At 38.4% G+C, this 19,964-nt stretch overlaps 1 pseudogene; it reads left to right on the top strand.

Moving 5' to 3' along the window:
• Positions 1-1,497: 1,497 nt before the first annotated feature.
• LOC134385674 (histone-lysine N-methyltransferase EZH2-like) lies at positions 1,498-18,407 on the top strand (annotated as a pseudogene).
• The last annotated feature ends 1,557 nt before the right edge of the window (positions 18,408-19,964 follow it).

Below are 19,964 nucleotides of genomic sequence, written 5' to 3' on the forward strand. Positions count from 1 at the left end.
TTAAAGCAATGGCTTATCAGGAGGGTTTGGGTCTCTGGGTTGTAAACTGATAAAAGCACACAGCCAGGAGGACTAAGACCAAGAATCAACAGAACTGTGTGTAACTGCATTTCATAGATTTCTTGTTTTTGTTTTTGATAGAAGTTTAGGTGCAAATGTGTCTCATATCAGATAGGCAGCTGCCTGGGCTCTGGGACAGTTTGTGCTTTATCAATCTCAAGAGAGTGTGTGCTCTTAATCTGGCCTTCTGCCCTAATGTGATGGGGGCAAAACATAAATTCATGAAGATAAGTTGAGTCCTGGTGCAAATTAGAAACTCATTTGGGGATTTATTTGATGGAATGACATTTTAAAAGGAATTCTTTGAGGAGACTATTATTTATGTGTGTCAAATAAACCATTTTCCTTGAACCTACCAGACACATTAAAGTTCTACTAAATGCCTCTTCCTTAGAAAATGAGCATGGTATACTCTGAGAAGTAAAATATGTGTCTTGGTCACTATTAGTAATTCCTATAACTTGAAAGGAATAAAGAGTGTCTGGCATGGTCTAGTCATGTGGCCTTAGTATATGTACAGACAGGTGTGATATTGACTTATCCTTGGGTATCTGAGGCAAGTCATTCCCAGAGTTTTTTATCCTAAAAGGAACAAGTCTTAAGCAATTAATAATAAATGTCAAAGTGGGGTCACTTGTTTACCAAAGAGTCCAGCAATAAGACTGGATTCAGCAGGCAGAATTGGGAGCAAGATGAAAGCCTAAGCCAGAGATTTGTTGAAATTTCCCAGGGAAAGTCAAAGCTGGGCAGAGCACACAATTTAGGATATGATCCTCTAAATTATTCCAACAGTCTTTTGGGCATGGGGTCCTGCTGTCTGGGTCTGGCTATGAATAGATTTAGGGCAGGAGTATTATGGGCTTGGTGTGTAAGAGTTAGACAGAGGAGGTGGTCATCTTGCATGTGAGAGTTGGATGCCAGGTACATGATCTTTAGGAATTAGCTAGGCTTGGGAGAGACTGCCTCTGCCTGGGTCTGTAAGGCCCCAAAGGTATCAAAACATCAGAAGATACAAACATTTCAAACACATAATTACTGCAACCACCTAGACGCATAGAGCTGGGGATGTGGATGTCACCAGCACGCTCTGTGCTCATACCCCATCTCGGTGTTTCTCTGCATGTGTGTTTTGTTTTCTCAGTGTAATTTTCCCCACATAGTTGGAAACACGGGTGTCATCAGTTCTGGCCTGAGCTTCAGTGTGAAAAATCTTAGGGAGAGGTATGATAGTTTGGGCTTGAGTCCTGTTTCTGCATTGGACTCATTGGCCATGGCCAGAGAACGGGATTCTGTGGTGAACAGCCTAGTCCAATGAAACAAGTGGTTAGATTTAGAGGAGGAGGAGCTGCTGTTCTTTAAAAACTGGAGAGCTGCTCCCAGAAGAGAGGGACTCTGTAGGTTTTCTGCCTGACCTTGCAGAAAGTAAGGATAAGGTTGATGAAGAGTGTGCAGGAGAACTTTGCAGAGTTCACCTTATGCCTCATCCAGACGGTGGCTGCCAATCTTCACAAGGACGAGGATCCTCGTACAACAGCAGCAGCCTGTGCAGACCCGCACATCACATCACAGCACTCACACAGTAATAAGCAGTGAGTGAGAAACAACAGGAGGGTGAGAGGGACAGCAGCTACCACTTGCACTATTACTCCATCCAGTTTGCTCAGATAACCTCACTTAATCATTGCACCTTGCCTGGGAGATAGGCACTATTATTATCTACATTGCATAGAGGAGGAAATGAAAGATGACCCAAGGCCAGAGAGCTGGTGGCTGGTGGAGCTAGGGTTCCATAACACATCATTTGAGATGGCAGAAATTCCATTCACCTAACCTAGACTGCTGTCAAAAAGTGTCACAATGCCAGTGGGAATTTCATAAGACCTTTAAATACAGTTACATTTTATTTTCCAGAAAAGTACCTACTGTTATTTAAAAATAAATTGTATATTTACTTACCAGCTATATTACTAAATTAATAGCCTCATAAATGCCTACACCCACTTCCTCTTCTAGCCCTGCACCCTTCCTATTCTGCCTAACACCAGCCAGCCCCTGCTCTGAGGTCCTTTGGGGCCACTGGTTATAAAACTGTGAGATAACCCAGGCTGCCACTCTCAGATGTCCGAGGTGTAGGAATTTCATTTTGGAAGTGGGAGAGGGCACATGTGTAAGCAGCACCACCACCAGCCCCATCCAATTTATGACCTGAGAACTTACACCCCATTTCATACATGGGAGAGGTAAGCTCTACAGAGTGACAACATCATCTAAGTGTGACACAGGGACAGAGAATCTGATGATAGCCCACAGAGACTAGGTTTAGTTCAGTAATATGATCTCCTCTTCTTTCAACTTCAAATGTTCTGTAAGCACAAAAGAGGTTATCCACCTCTTTTATGGTCATCCACCTCTTTTTTTCCAGTCTCTTTAAAATAATCATGTGAATGAATTTGAGAACTTAATTTATCTTAGACTTAAATTTGTGCTACCCAACTTTAATGTCAAATTATCACAGGTAGGAGTCATGTTTCACCTAGTGTAGGCTTGCATGCTTTCTAAAAGTGATTGCAGGACTCATGATTCCTGTTTCAGAAATATTTATGACTCCATGGTGACACCATGTGGTGGTGACCTTATTCTGGAAGACAAGTCTGGGGTATGAAGAGTTTCTTCCCTTTGGTTAGGTCAATGTCTTTTCTACCTGATTGATAATCATACTACGCGTCTGCATAGCACAAAAACATTGTCAAAGATCTTTTGGGATGTGAATGCCACCAGCATGCTCTGTGCTCATATCTTTTCTTGGTGTTTCTCTGCTTGTGTACTTTGTCTTCCCAGTCTAATTTTATTCTCATAGTTGGAAACATAAGTGTTAGCACTCTATTGTAAGTGGCCATTATTTTCACCTGAAATAAAGATGAGAAAACTGACTTAAGGGATTTCCCTATAGTCTAGTTCATAACCAGTTTGTTAATATTGTGCACTGATCTCACACTCTGATTGAAAAAGTACATATTTTTTCTCACTATAATTGAAAAGATTTTTCATGCTTATATCTTTCTCAGCGTTTTTATGAAAAGCAGTTAGACCCCAGCCATAATGTATGCATCTATCTGGAATTCCTTAAACTCTTTCTGAAGAAAGTGTGATTGATGATTGTTAAAAAGATGAATAATTGGCCTAGGGTCCAAATTGCCCTCGAGATCAACTAAATTTTGAATCACTGAATAAAAGAGCAGAAATATATAGTAGAGATCAGGTAGGTCAGTGCCACCTCTTTAAATTCATTCATTCAATCAAATTGACAAATATTTACTGCGTGCCTAAATAGCACCCAGGCCATTTATGTCTCAGGTGACAAAGTCCTAGTGCCTATGAATACCAGATTTTATTATTTGGGTAATGCCAGTTGTTTAAAAAAATAAATCCTCACCTGTCAGGGGCTTAACACACTAGATGATTATTTCTGCTTCTGAAGAAGTCTAAAGTGATGTTTCTGACTACCATCAATCATTGGCAATCAAATTCAGTTGTTAGCTCCATAGCCCTGGCTCTTCCAAACTTCATGACTATGGTTAAATCAAATGCCCACTAAGTACTCGTATGCTGTCTTAGACATGGCCAATGTCTTTTTTTCAATCTCTTTGGCACCAAGTGTCAAAAGTTAGTATTCCTGGAAGGTCACGTGCAACTCCAAAGCTCATTTCCTGTCCCACCACATGGGCACCAAATTCTCCTACTATTTACCACCATCAGATGTGGCAAAATATGGGATAATCCTTTCATCTTCCAGGAGCTGACTTGCTTGCATGCCATTGATGCTATCCTGCAGAGCAGCTCCAATAAAAGAAGGCAATGCATGGTACCTTATCCTTTGCAGCAACACGAATGCAACTGTACACTGTCACGTTAAGTGAAGTAAGTCAGGCACAGAAAGACAAACACCACACGATCTCATCTGTGAAATCTTAATACAATAAAAGTAAAGAAAAGTGGTTTTCATAGAAGTAGAGAGTAGAATAATGTTTAGCAGAGTCTGGGAGGGGAAAGGTATGGTGAGGAGGAGAAATTGTGGACTAACAGGTACAAAACTTTCTATCTACCCTAAGTGAATCATTGTGTAATATATGTGTGTATTGAAACAGCACACTGTACCCCCCAAAATAAATATAAATAAAATTGGAAAAAAAATTTAAAAGGCAACATCTTTGGAGTAGACTCTGCCCCATGTGAAAGCCCAGGGATGGCTCATTAGTCCTGAGATAATACAAAGACCAGCCAACCAAGTCAAGCCCCGGGAGCACTTGGACTGAGGATCAAAGATTGATTCTTGAGACAGTAAAGGAAAAGTTACTCACCCTGTGGGCCCCACAACCAAAGAATAAAGCCACAAAAATGATTACATTGTGTAATGTTAAATATACAAATTATCCTGATTTGAGCATCTCATATTGCACAAAGGTATTGATATTCAATGCTGTGTCCCATGGATATGTGCAATCATTTATGTTTTGAATAAAAACAACAACAATGACATCAACAAAAAAGAAGGAAGCCTAGAGCTTAGGCAGACTGTTGGGTTTAGAGAAGATATGTGCCTCACACAGGTATTTTGTTGAGCTCAGTGTACAAATAGACCAGAAAATTGTACCAAACTTATTTGGGTACTAGAGGTAGTCCAATAGGTGTCCCAGCAGCCCTAGCTTTGGGGTCTGTAAAGAACAAAGATCTTTGTGAACTGCAGGTATGTGTTGCTGACAACAATGTTGAGTGGAGCTTCTGGCAAAGGGAGGCAGCCTCTGTCCAGAGTCACCCCTGGGGTGCTGATGTCTTGGGATGTATCTCCCTGCTACACTCCACTTGAGACACAGCTATTCATCTGGTGGGCACTTGTGGATCCAAGTGCTTTAGAGAGGACTTCCAGACACCATTGCACTCAGACATCCTCATCCTGCATTGGTCCCTTAGATGCCAAGGGCACAGATGGGAGGGCAAACAGATTTCTCATATTAAATAAAAAACATTCCAGAGGGGCACATGTGGTCCCACAGATGAGTTCTCTTTACACAAGTATGTTGAGGCCACATCTTTAGGGGTCCATTATCTCTCTCTTGATTACTCACAAGGACGGTCTTCAGCTACCTGGAGACCACCCCCAGGAAGTCCCCTGGACACTTGGTCTTCATTTACTGAAGACTCAGTCCTGATAAAAGCTAATGGTTTCCACTTGGTGGCAGCAGCAACCTAGCCTCAGTGACAACTGTGGAAGTACTACTGAAGTAGAAACCCATACCCCAAGGAACTGAATAGAAAGTCTCTTACCTTCGACAATCCTCCTAAGGACCAGACTTGCTTTGTACATGTAAAGTCACTCCTCTACAAGGCTGAGAGCTATGAAGAGGTGCTACAGCAGCCTGGTGAGACGTGTTTTTGTGTCCCATGTGGATGCCATGGGAATGGTACCTACCAAGATAGGATGGAATGGAATAATGTGGCTGATTGAGCCTGCACAGCCCTGGTGGCCAGAATTGCCATCCCAATCTGTTATTGGACTGAATGTGGTAACTCTTCCACTAACACAAGGGGATCATAATTGGGCCTCAATCTGTATACAAATGAGAATGAAATGGCCACCAGCATTGTGGTACCTGTCTGTAGTTGGTCTCTGTTTCTAAAGGTGAACAGGGAACCTTATCTCTAGGGTTTGACAAATAGAATATATTGGTCCTCTGTCACCATCTGGTGGCCTCCACTGGCATATAGTGGTAATTGACACCTAATAATCATTATGCAGTTGTCATTCTGTGAGAGTGGTAGACTGGGCTACACCATAGCAGCCCTTGAGACCATACTCTGCCATGTTTTTAAGTATCTGGATCACTTACAGTGAGATGATGCCACAATATTCACAGCAATGGGTCCTTAATAGTGGGCTAATGGACAACACATTCAATGGACATTTCATGCCCTTAATCTCAGGCTCGTGACATCTTCAAGAAGATGTAGTTAAAAATATTGCTGGACAGAAGATGTTACCAACATTGCAGCCTACACATATTTGTCAGATAGTATGAGTGTTAAACGCAGCTGGACCTCAGAGAGATCATTCTTTTGAAGGAGTTGCTTGGAGAAAATCAGGAGAGGAGAGGTAGGGGTATGGGAAGTTCAGTTCTCCATGTCTGTGATTCCACCCAAAAGTCCTTCAAGCATGGATCCCTTTGGTTTTTGTTTGTTTTGTTTTGTTTTGTTTCCTATTGACCCTATAGCCTGGAAAGCCTCACAGGTTTCATTATCAGGTGCAGTCACAGGTGACAACACAGACAAGGAGACTCCAATCTGCTTTTTCTACCATCGTCTGGTTTGGGTTTTTGGATATGGAGGTCACAGACCAGTAGAATAATGATTAGTAGGTAGAATTTGTGAATACTAGTGTGCTCTTCCAGTGGCCCAGTGGAAAATTAATAGGAGACATCACTGAACTTTGTGAGCTTGATTATTGTGCCCAGCCCCTGTGACTCCCAACCATCCAGAAGGCAGGTCTGGGTGAGGGTGGGCAATCAGTTGGCAAACAATGATGCAGTGGTTCCTGCCTTACAAACAGATAACGTTACCATGAAGGGAAAGCTGCGCAGCAGTACCTGGGGAGGGAACACTTTTTACAAGAAGGTATAGAAATCAATTTCAGTTTTTCTTTGTAATGGTAGATTTTTGTTATTTCTCTTATGGACATTTTATTCCAGTACCATTTAGTGATAAGACTTTTCTTTTTAAAAAATTCCTTTTTTTAAATGTGGTAAAATACATATGAATGTATCATAAAATTTGCCATCTTAAGTCTGCACTTTTAGTGTAGACTTCTTTAGTATTAATTACATTCATATTGTTATACAACCATCACTACCATCCATCTCGAGAAATCTTTTCATCTTACAAAAATAAAACTTTATTAACATTGAACTTTACCTTCTCATTCCCATCTCACACCTGTCCTTGGCACCCAGCCTTGTACTTTGGATCTATATAACTATGACTACTCTGGAACCTCAGATCAGTGCAGTCATACAGTATTTGTCTTTTTGTGACTGGCTTATCTCACTTAGCATAGTGTCTTCCTGGTTCATCCATGTTGAAGCATATGTCAGAATTTACTATCTTATGTTTCATTTTTTTAATTGAAACATTGATTATGCATTTTTATGGGGTACTTCAATATATGTATACAATGTTTAATGTTCAAGTCAAGGCGATTAGCATATTCATCATCACAAACCTTAATCATTTCTTTCTGATGAGGTCATTTGATCTCCTCTCTTGTAGCCATTTGATAACATACACTAAACTAATTTTAATGTTCATGCTTAGTTTGACTGTACACCAATAGAAATAATTTTTCCTATCTAGCTGTTTTGTGTCCACTGCACAACCTCTCAGTATTCTCCATCCACCTTCCCCTTTGTCTCTAGTAACCAAGTGCTGCCCTCCCCTTAAGAAAGTTCAACTTACTATTATTTTTTTAAACATTAGTAGTTCTCTTCCCTTTTATTTGATTTTTTAAATTTTAATTTATCAGTATACAGTATAATTGATTTTTATGTCCCTTTATCAATTCCTCCTTTTCTTCCCTCTCTTCCTCCCCTCCCCCCATCAGCATCATATGTGTTCAAATGTCTTAACAAAATCAAGGAGTTGTTGTGATTGTTGTGTCTTCTTCCCTTCCTGTCATCCCTGCTGTTTGTTTGTTTATTTACTTATTTTTATTAGCTTGCACAAATAAGTGAGAACATGCAGTATTTCTCTTTCTGTGCCTGGCTTATTTCACTTAACATAATTTTCTCTAAGTCCATGCATGTTACTGCTAACAATAGTATTTCACTTTTTTTTTTTTTTATAGCAGAGTAGTATTCCATTGTGTAGATATACCACATTTTCCTTATCCATTCATCTGATGATGGGCATTTAGGCTGGTTCCAGCTCTTGGCTGTTGTAAATAACACTTCAATAAACATGGGAGTGCAGGTATCTCTTCAACATGATAATTTCCATTCCTCTGGGTATATACCCAGCCGTGGAATAGCTGGGTCATATAGTAGATCTGTGTTTGAGGAACTTCCATACTATTTTCCATAAGGGCTGCACCATTTTGCAGTCCCACCAACAATGTAGGAGGGTTCCTTTTTCTCTGCAACCTTGCCAGCATTTGTCATTCTCAGTCTTTTAGATATTCCATCCTAATTGGAATGAGATGGTATCTCAGAGTGGTTTTGATTTGTATTTCCCAAATGCTGAGTGATGCTGCTCATTTTTTTCCTATGTCTTTTGGCCATTTGTATATCTTCCTTTGAGAAATGCCTATTCAGCTCCTTTGCCCATTTCTTTTTAAGTGGGTTACTTGTTTTTTTTACTGTTAAATTGTTTGATTTCCTTGTATATTCTGGTTATTAGTCCTTTGTCCGATGTATATTTTGCAAATATGTTCTCCCACTCTGTTGGATGTCTTTTTGCTCTGTTGATTGTTTCTTTTGCTGTGCAGAAGCTTTTTAGTTTGATACAATCCCATTTGTTTATTTTTCCTTTGTTTGCCTATGCTTTGGGGGTCATATTCATAAAGTCTGTACCCAATCCTATTTCCCAAAGTGTTTCCCCTATGTTTTCTTTAAGGAGTTTTATTGTTTCAGGATGTATATTTAATTCTTTAATCCATGTTGAGTTGATTTTGGTATGTGGTGAGAGGTGCAGGTCTAGTTTCATTCTCCTACATATGAATGTCCAATTTTCCCAGCACCATTTACTGAAGAGGCAGTCTCTACCCCAGTGTGTGGTCTTGGATCTTTTGTCAAAGATCAGATGGCTGTAGGTGCATGAGTTGACTTCTGGATTCTCTATTCTGTTCCATTGGTCCATTGGTGCATGTGTTGGTTTTTATGCCAGTACCATGCTGTTTTGGTTACTATACAAATATACTACTTTGTAGTATAGTTTAAAGTCAGGTAGCGTTAAGCCTCCAACTTTATTTTTTTGGCTCAGGATTGCTTTGGCTATTCGTGGTCTTTTGTTCTTCCATATGAATGTTAGGAATGTTTTTCCAATTCTAAGAAAAATGTCATTGGAATTTTGATGGGGATTACATTGAATTTGTAGATCACTTTGCATAGTATAGACATTTTCACAATGTTAATTCTTCCAATCCAAGAGCATGGGATATCTTTCCATCTTCTTGTGTCCTCTTTAATTTCTCTCAACAGTGGTTTGTAGTACTCATCATAGAGATTTGTCAGATCCTTGGTTACATTTATTCCTAGGTATTTTATTTTTCTGGTGGCTATTGTAAGTGGGATAGCTTTCTTGATTTCCTTCTCTGCCAGTTCATTGTTAGAATATAGAAATGCTACTGATTTTTGCATGTTGATTTTGTATTCTGCAACTTTGATGAAATCATTTATTAACTCTAAGAGTTTTCTTGTAGAGTCTTTAGGCTATTCTATATATAGGATCATGTCATCTGCAAACAGGAGCAGTTTGACCTCATCTTTTCCAATCTGGATGCCCTTTATTTCCTGTTTAATAAGAATGGTGAGAGTGGGCATCCTTGTCTTATTCCTGTTCTTATGGGAAAGGCTTTCAATTTTCCTCCATTCAGGATGATATTGGCAGTGGGTTTGTCATATATGTCTTTAATTGTGTTGAGATACTTTCCTTCTATACCCAATTAATAGAGAGTCTTTATCATGAACGGATATTAAATTTTGCCAAATGCTTTTTCAACATCTATAGAGATGACCATATGGTTTTTGTCTTTGACTTTATTGATATGATGTATCACATTTATGGATTTGCTTATGTTGAACCAACCTCGCACCCCGGGGATGAATCCCACTTGATCATGGTGTATGTATAATTTTATGTATGTGTTGCTGCATTCTATTAGCTAGTATTTTGAGGATTTTTGCATCTATGTTCATCAATGATATTTGCCTGTAGTTTTCTTTTTTTGTTATATCTTTGTCTGATTTTGGTATCAGGGTTATGTTTGCCTCATAGAATGAGTTTGGGAGAGTGGCCTCCATTTCAATTTTTTGGGATAGTTTGTAGAGAATTGGTATTAATTCTACTTTAAAGGTTTGGTAAAATTCTGCAGTGAAGCCATCCAGTCCCGGGCCTCTAATTTTGGGAGCCTTCTGATAACACCTTCAATCTCTTTGGTTGTTACTCGTCTGTTCAGATTATATCTTCTTGGCTCAGCCTTGGTAGTGTTTGTGTGTCCCAAAATTTATCCATTTCCTCTGGATTTTCAAATTTGTTGGCATATAGTTGTTTATAGTACTCTCTTTGATTCCTTGTATTTCTGAGGTGTCAGTTGTAATATCACCATTTTCATTTCTAAGTTTTGTTATTTGTGTCTTCTCTCTTCTTTTTTTAGTTAGCCTTGCTAATGGTTTGTCAATTTTATTTATCTTTTCAAAAAAACAGCTTTTTGTTCCATTGATCTTTTGTATCATCTTTTGGGTTTCTATTTCATTTAGTTCTGCTCTGATCTTAATTATTTCTTTCCATCTACTAACTTTGGGTTTGGATTGTTCTTGTTTTTTAATTCTTCAAGGTGAAGTGTTAGGTTGTCCACTTGCCATCTTTCCATTCTTCTGAGGTGAGCATTCAGTGCAATAAACTTCCCCCTTAGTACTGCTTTTGCAGTATCCCACAGGTTTGGGTATGATTTTCATTAGTTTCAAAAAATTTTTTGATTTCCTGTTTCATTTCATCTTGGACCCATATGTCATTAAGTATAATGTTGTTTAATTTCCATGTATTTGTATAGTTTCCAGAGTTTTGTTTGTTATTGATTTCTAGTTTGAATCCATTGTGGTCAGAAAAATACATGGAATAATTCCAATTTTTTTGAATTTGTTGAGACTTGATTTGTGACCTAACGTGGTCTATCCTGGAGAATGTTCCGTGTGCTGAAGAGAATGAATATTCTGATGTTGGACGAAATGCTCTGTATATATCTGCCAAGTCCAGTTGATCTAAAGTGTTATTAAGGTCTTATGTTTCTCTGTTGATTTTTTGCCTAGATGGTCTGTCCAATGTGGAGATTGAGTTGTTCATATCCCCAACTATTATGGTATTAGTGTCTATCTCTTTCTTTGGGTCTAATAATGTTTACTTTTTAAATCCAGCTGCTCCTAAGTTGGGTGCATAAATATTTATAATTGTTATGTCTTCTTTTTGGATAGATCCTTTTATCATTATTTAGTGGCCTTCTTTATCTCTTTTTATGGTTTTTGGTTTAAAGTCTATTTTATCTGATATAAGAATAGCTACTCAACCTCTTTTTTCATTTCTGTTTCCATGGTATATCTTTTTCCATCCTTTCACTCTTAGTCTATGTGTGTCTTTACAGGTGAGGTGGGTTTCTTGAAAGCAGCATATTTTGGGGTCCATATTTTTATTCCAGTCAGTCAGTCTTTGTCTTTTGAGTGGGGAATTCAAACCCTTTACATTAAGAGTCATTATTGAAAGATATTGATTTACTCCTGGCATTATACTGATTTTTGTTTGGATGTTTTAAATATCTTTTGTTCCTTTCTTTCTGATTTACTCATTTGTTTCTTGGAATAGTGTATAAACCTTTTTGTTTGTTTGTTTGTTTTCTCTCTTCATTGTTAACATTTTATTTTACTGGTGGGATTTGTTCTATCTTGAGTATTCAGGGTAGTAATGATTGTTCAGTACCAGACCCAGTACTCCCTTGAGAATTTCTTGTAAGGCTGGTTGTGAGATAGTGTATTCCCTCAGTTTTTGCTTGTCTGGGAAATTTACTGTTTGTTCTTTGTTTCAGAAGGATAGCCTTGCTGGGTAAAGTATTCCTGGCTGGCAATTTTTGTCTTTCAGTATTTTGAATATGTCATCCCAGTCTCTTCTGGATTTTAGGGTTTCCAATGAAAAGTCCGATGTTAGTCTGATAGGGGTTCCGTTATAGGTGACTTGATGCTTCTTTCTTGCAGCTTTTAAGCTTCTCTCTTTGTCTTTGAGTTTTGCCAATTTAACTATAACATGTCTTGGAGAGGACCTTTTTGGGTTGAATATGTTGGGAGATCTTTGAACTTCCTGAATCTGAAGGTATAGGTATTTCTTCCTATACCTGGGAAGTTTTCTGCTATTATTTCATTGAATATGTTTTCAATGCTATTTCCTTTTTCCTCCCCCTCTGGAATACCCATGATTCGGACATTGGAGCACTTGAGGTTGTCTGTTGTCTCTCTTTGATTTTCTTCAAGTTTTTAAATTCTTTTTTCTTTCCTTCTTTCTTTTTTTTCTTTTCTTTTCTTTTCTTTTTTTTTTTTTTTTGTACACCTGTATTATTTTGAACAAGCCATCTTCAAGGTCAGATATTCTCTCTTCTGCTTGATCTAGCCTGCTGGTTAAGATCTCTGTTGTGTTTTTTATTTCATTAAATGAATCCTTCAGCACCACAAGCTCTGCTACATTCTTTTTCAGGGCATTGATTTCTTTATGCGTTTCCTCTTTCAGGTCCTGTATACTTTTTTTCATTTTGTTGTGCTGTCTAATTGAGTCTTCTTGCACCTCATTTAGTTTCCTAAGGATTGTTGCTTGAAATTCCTTGTCAGTCATTTCAAGGACTTCCTATTCTATAGGGCCTAGAACTTGAGAGTTGTTGTATTCTTTTAGAGGTGTCACACTTTCTTGGTTTTTCATATTTCTTGTCTCTCTCTGTTGGTGTTTAGTCATTGTGGGTACGGTTTCGCAGTCTACTTATTCCACCCTGGTGTCTGTCTGGAGCAATATCAGGGAGTTTTGTTGACACTCAGCTGCCCATTGCTGCCTTGGGTCTTGGAGGATTGGTGGAGGCTGCAGCCTCTCTCGGGGGTAGGGACTCACCTGGTGGTGGCTTGGGGGTTCTGTGCACATAGAGGCTGCTGAGAACTCTGTGGCTCAACTGTGTCTCAGGTCCCAGGGGCTTGGTGGCAGCTGTGGCCTCTCTCAGAGGGTGCGGGGACTCACCAGGCTTGTGGCCTGCAGGTCCCATGCATGCAGAGCTACTTATTATTATCATTACTGTTTTTTTACTTATTTATGTATTTATTTATTTAATTATTTTAGCTCCCTCTTATCAGTGAGAACATGCCATATTTCTCTTTCTTTGGCTTATTTCACTTAATGAAAGCTACAAAACGCTGATGAAAGAAATTAAAGAGCACTCACTGAAAAGGGAAAGATATTCCATGTTCACAAATTGGAAGAATTAATGTTGTGAAAATGTCCATACTACACAAAGCAATCTACATGTACAATGCAATTCCCAAGAAAATAACAATGACATCCTTCACAGAAATAGAAAAAACAATCCTAAAATTCATATGGAACAGCAAAAGACCAAACAGCCAATGAAAACCTGAGCAGAGAAATTAAAGATGGAGGCATTATACTATGTGATTTCAACATATACTACAAATCTGTAGTAACCAAAACAGCATGGTACTGGCATAAAAACAGACACACGGACCAACGGAATAGAATAGAGAACCCCAGAATTAATCCACATATTTACCGCTAACATCTTTGACACAGGTGCTGAGAATATACATTGGGGATAGGACGGCCTCTTCAATAAATGGTGGTAGGAAAATTAGATACCCACATGTAGAAGAATGAAACTATACCCTTGTCTCTCACCATATACCAAAACCAACTCAAAATGAATTAAAGACTTAAATATAAGACCTACAACTATAAAAATTCTAGAAGAAAACATAGGGGAAACACTTCAGGATGTAGGACTGGGGAAAGATTTTATGAATAAGACCTCAAAAGCACAGGCAACAACAACAACAAAATAAACAAATGGGATTAAATCAAACTAAAAAGCTTCAACATGGCAAAGGAAACAACTAATGCAGTGAAACAACAACCTACAGAATGGGAGAAAATATTTACAAAATATGCATCTGACAAGGTGTTAATATCCAAAATATACAAGGAACTGAATTCAATCGTAAAAAAAGATAATAATCTGATTAAAAGATGGGCAAAGGAAATTTTCCAAAAGAAGACATACAAATAACCAAGAGGCTTATGAAAAAAAAAAAAAATGTTTGACATCACTAATCATCACAGAAATGCAAATCAAAATCACACTGAGTTATCATCTCACCCTAGTTAGATTGTTTGTTACCAAAAAGAGAGAAATAACAATGCTGGCAATGATGCAGAAAAAGGAGAATACTTATGCACTCTTGTGGATTGTAAAACAGCATGGTGATTTCTGAAACACTACAGATAGAACTACCATAGTTTTTGATTTTCCTTATAGTTAGAGATGTTGAACACTTCTTATGTGACTATTGGCTATTGATAATATCTTCTTTGTACAAATGTCTATGTACATCCTTTGCTCATTTTTGAATCATGTTTGCTTTTTTGCTGTTGTTCTGGAGTTGTAGGAATTTTCTGTATATCCTAGATATGAATCCCTTATGAGATATATTATTTCAAAATAATTTTTCCCATTCTGTGGCTTACCTTTTTACTATGTTGACAGTGTCCTTTAAAACAAAAATATTCGTAAATTTCATGAAGTCCAATTTCTCAGTTTTTATTTTTCTTGTCTGCACCTTTAGTGTGATATCCAAGAAGTCATTGGGAAATTTAATATAAGGATGCTTTTGCTCTAAATTTTCTTCTAAGAGATTTTTAGTATTAGCTTTTATGTTTAGGTTGTTGATACATTTTAAGTTAATTTTTGAATATGATTCTATAAAAGGGCTGACTTCATTGTTTTGCATCAGTATATCCAGTTTTCTAACTCTTTTCTATTGAAAAAAGTGTATTTTGCCCCATTCAGTGGTCTTGGCAACCTTGCCAAAATCATTTGATCATATAAGTGTACTTCAAAAAATTTGTGGAGAAATAGAATTAAGAGATAATATGCATCTTTCCATGAACTTTTTTAAGTACCCTAATATATGTGAGGATTTATTTCTGGACTCTCTATTCTCTCCCATTGATCTGTATGTCTATTTTATGCCACAACCACATGCTTTTGATTACTGTAGCTTTGTAGTAAGGTTTTTTTTTAATTGAACTATAATTGATTATACATATTTGTGGAGTACAAAATTGAATATCAATAACTGTGTACAATATGTGGTTATCAAGTCAGGACAATTTGTATATTTATCATTACACACTGTAATCATTTTTTGCAGCCCCTTACCAATTTTTCTCTAACTCGCTCTCCCTCTTGCCCATTCCCACCTCTGGTAAGCTCAGTACTGTTCTCTCCTTTTGAAATTTCAGCATATTATTGTGATTGCTATATCTTTCTTATTTATTTATTTATTTATTTATTTATTTAGCTCCCACTTATGAGTGAAGACGTATTTCTCTTTCTGTTCCCGGATTATTTCACTTAATGTAATTTTCCCTAAGTTCATCAACATAGCTGCAAATGGCAGAATTTTATTCTTTTTATGACAGAGTAGTATTCCATTGTGTATATATACCACATTTTCATTTTCCAGTTGTCTGTCAATGGACATTTACATTGGTTCCAACTCTAGGCTGTTGTAAATAGAGCTGTGATAAACATGGGAGTGCAGGTATCTCTTCCACATGATGATTTCCGTTCCTTGGGGTATGTACCCAGCAGTGGCATTGCTCAACTGTGTGGCAGTTCTATCTGTAGCTATTTGAAAAAGCTCCATACTGTTTTCCATATAGCTGCACTAATTTACAGTCCCACCAACAGTGTAGAAGCTTTCACCTTTCTCCATATGCTTGACAGCATTTGTTATTCTCTGTCTTCCCTCATTACTGTCTTCTTTACTATTTAGTTAATTTTTTGCAGTGAAAACTTTTAATTCCCTCCTATTTCCTTTTGTGTACACCATAGCTATATTCTATATTGTATAACTATATTCTTACTGAATGCCATGAAACTGTATTAAACCCTGAAGTTCTAGCACTCTAATTTGGGTTTTGGCACTTGGTCTGGTCATGTCCAGCAGAGTGGGGCAGAGAAGGCAGTGGAGCCAGGTGGTGGCATCGCACAGGGGCGGCGCATGAGTGGCATGGGCTGGCACACAGGAGAAAGAAAATCATGGCCCAGACTGGAAAGAAATCTGAAAAGGGACCAGTTTGTTGGTGGAAGTGTGTAAAATGAGAATATATTCGACTGAGATAGCTCAAGAGGTTCAGATGAGCTCATGAAGTAGAGTCTGTTTAGTTCCAATCGTCAGAAAATCTTGGAAAAAATGGAAATCTTAAACCAAGAATGGACACAGTGAAGGATACATCCTGTGCACATCACGACTTCTGTGAGCTCATTGCATGGGTCTAGGGAGTGTTCAGTGACCAGTGACTTGGTTTTCCCAACATAAGTCATCCCATCGAAGACTCTGAATGTGGTTGCTTCAGTGCCCATGATGTATTCTTGGTCTCCCCTTCAGCAGAAGGTGGAAGATGAAACTGTTTTGCACAATATTCCTTAGTTGGGGGATGAAATTTTAGACCAAGATGGCACTTTCATTGAAGAACTAATAAAACATTATGATAGAAAAGTAAATGGGGATAGAGAATGTGGGTTTATAAATGATGGAATTTTTGTGGAGTTGGTAAATGCTCTTGGTCAATACAATGATGATGACAGTGATGATGATGGAGATGATCCTGGTGAAAGAGAAGAAAAACAGAAAGATATGGAGGATCACCGAGATGAGAAAGAAAGCTACCCACTTCGGAAATTTTCTTCTGATAAAATTTTTGAAGCCATTTCCTCAATGTTTCCAGATAAAGGCACAGCAGAAGAACTAAAGGAAAAATATAAAGAACTCATCGAGCAGCAGCTCCCAGGCGCACTTCCTCCTGAAGGTACCCCCAACACAGATGGACCAACTGCTAAATCTGTACAGAGGGAGCAAGGCTTGCATTCATTTCATATGTTTTTCCATAAGCAGTGTTCTAAATATGACTGCTTCCTACATTCTTTTCAAGCAACACCCAACACTTGTAAGTGGAAGAACCCAGAAGCAGCTCTAGACAACAAACCCTGTGGCCCTCAGTGTCACCAGCATTGGGAGAGAGACAGGAGTTTGCTCCTGCCCTCACTGCTGGGCAGATGAAGACCCCACCAAAGCTCCCAGGAGGACAGAAGAGAATGGCTTCCCATTAACAGTAGCAGACCCAGCATCCCCACCATTAATGTGCTGAAGTTGAAGGATACAGACAGTGATAAGGAAGCAGGGACAGAAACAGGGGCTGAGAACAATGGCAAAGAAAAAGAAGAGAAAAGAAAAGAAAATTCCAACTCCTCTGATGCAAATTCTCAGTGTCAAACACCAATAAAGATGAAGCCAAATACGGATGCTCCTGAGAATGTGGAGTGGAGCGGTGCTGAAGCCTCAGTGTTTAGAGCCCTCATTGGCACTTGCTATGACAGTTTCTATGCCATTGCTAGGTTAACTGGGACAAAAACATGTAGCCAAGTGTTTAAGTTTTGAGTCAGAATCTGGTACCATAACTCCAGCTTCCGCCAAAGATGTCGCTACTCCTCCAAGAAAGAAGAAAAGGGAACACCAGTTCTGGACTGCACACTGGACAGAGAAACAGCTGAAAAAGCACGGCTTGTCTAACCACGTTTACAGCTATCCACCCTCTCATCATCCACAGCAGCCTTGTGACAGTTCGTGTCCTTGTGCAATAGCACAAAATTTTTGTGAAAAGTTTTGTTAATGTAGTTCAGACTATAAAAATCACATTCCTGGATGCCGTTGCAAAGCTCGGTGCAACACCAAACAGTGCCCATGCTATCTGGCTGTCTGAGAGTGTGACCCTGACCTCTGTCTTATTTGTGGAGCTGCTGACCATTGAGACAGTAAAAATGTGTCCTGCAACAACTGCAGTATTCAGTTCAGGGCTCCAAAAAGCATTTATTGCTGGTACCATCTGATGTGGCAGGCTGGGAGATTTTTATTAAAGATCCTGTACAGAAAAATGATTTTACCTTGGAATACTGTAGAGAGATTACTTCTCAAGGGGAAGGTGACAGAAGAGGGAAAGTGTATGATAAATACAGGTGCAGCTTTCTATTCAACTTGAACAATGGTTTTGTGGTGGATGCAACTCGCAAGGACAATAAAATTCATCTTGCAAATCACCCAGTAAATCCAAATTACTATGCAAAAGTTATGATGGTTAACAGCAATCACAGGACAGGTATTTTTGCTGAAAGAGACATCCAGACTGGTGAAGAGCTGTTTTTTGGTTACAGTTACAGCTGGGCTGATGCCCTGAAGTATGTGGGCATCAAAAGAGAAATGGAAATCCTCTGACACCTGCTACCTCCTCCTTGTCTGGAACAGCTGCCTTAGCTTCAGGAGTGCAGCTTGAAATTCTGAATTTGTGAAGTATTGTAAGAATAATTTATAGTAATGAGTTTAAAAGTCAACTTTGTGTTGCCTTCTCACCAGCTGCACAGTGTTTTGTATCAGTGAATATTTGCAATAATGCAGTATGGTACATTTTTCAACTTTGAATAAAGAATACTTGAATTTCAAAAAAAATAACATTCTTTTGAATTTATACCATCTTACCTTAAATAACATACAAATATCCTGCTCCTTTACAACTTTGTTCCCACAACTTTCAGTAGTTGATATCACAAAATAACATTTTTATACATTACGAGTCCCAAAACATAAACTAATAACTTTTTCAGATGTATTAGCCTCACGTTATGGAAAAAATGAAATGTAGAGATACTAACCAAAGTGAAAATAATCCTAGGATTTAGACTAATAATTTTTTAAAAACACATATAGATTGAGTACCTCTTATCTGAAATGCTTAGGACCAGAAGTTGATTTTATTTTTTTATATTTTGTAATGTTTGTAGATACTCAACTCCTTGAGCATCTCAAATCCAAAAATCCATAATTCAAAATGCTCCTATGAGCAATTACTTTGAGCATCATGTTTGCTCTGACAGCTAGAATTGTGGAACTTTTGGAGTTCAAATTTTCAGATGAAGAATGCTCAGTCTGAGTTAGTCTCTGATATGATGTAGAAAACAGTAAGTAGAGTTACAGTGGTTGTTAAAATAATACAGGCCTTTATAATTGTTCACATATTTGCCTTTACTGAGACCTTAATTCTTCATAGAGTTTTGAGTTATTATTTAGTGTCCTTTCATTTCAACCTGCAGGACCCCCCTTGGGATTTCTGGCAGGGCTAGTCTAGTGGTAACAAATTCCATCAGCCTTTGTTTATCTGGGAATGTCTTCATTTTTCCTCACTTTTTTTTTTTACTTTCTCCTAATAGACCTACTTTTATTTTTTATTTATTTTTTATTGAATCATAATTGATTATACATATTTTTGGGGTTCGACATTGATGTATGTTGATCAAATAAATATTATTAGCATATATATTATTACAAATCATACTTATTCTTTATGCCCCTTATCCAATTTCTCCCCATCCCCTCTCCCTCCCCCCTCGCACCTCTGATAACCCTAGATTTCTTCTCTCCTTCTGAGAGAGTCATGGTTACTCTGTTGATTTGCTGCCTAGATGATCTGTCCAGTGCTGAGAAAGGTGTGTTCAGGTCCCCCACTATTACCATAGAGCAGATGCTTCTTCTGTCACTCTGGAACGGGCTTTCTGGAGAGAGACATCCTCTTCTTTTCTTTGGTCTCTGCTGGTGACTCTCCTTGTGTCAATGCACCCAAGTTGCTGGTGGGCCATCTGCATGGTGGTTGTGGTGTCTAGCCACTTTTGTGGCAGTTGTGGCTGTTGTGGTGGCTGTGGTGGGCCGCCAATATGGAAGTGGTGTTTTTGGCATGCTCCTTGCCTGGTTGTGGGGGGAAGGCTCAGTCCTTGGCTCCAT

This window comes from Cynocephalus volans, chromosome 9 (assembly GCF_027409185.1).
Source record: "Cynocephalus volans isolate mCynVol1 chromosome 9, mCynVol1.pri, whole genome shotgun sequence".
Classification (NCBI taxonomy): domain Eukaryota; kingdom Metazoa; phylum Chordata; class Mammalia; order Dermoptera; family Cynocephalidae; genus Cynocephalus; species Cynocephalus volans.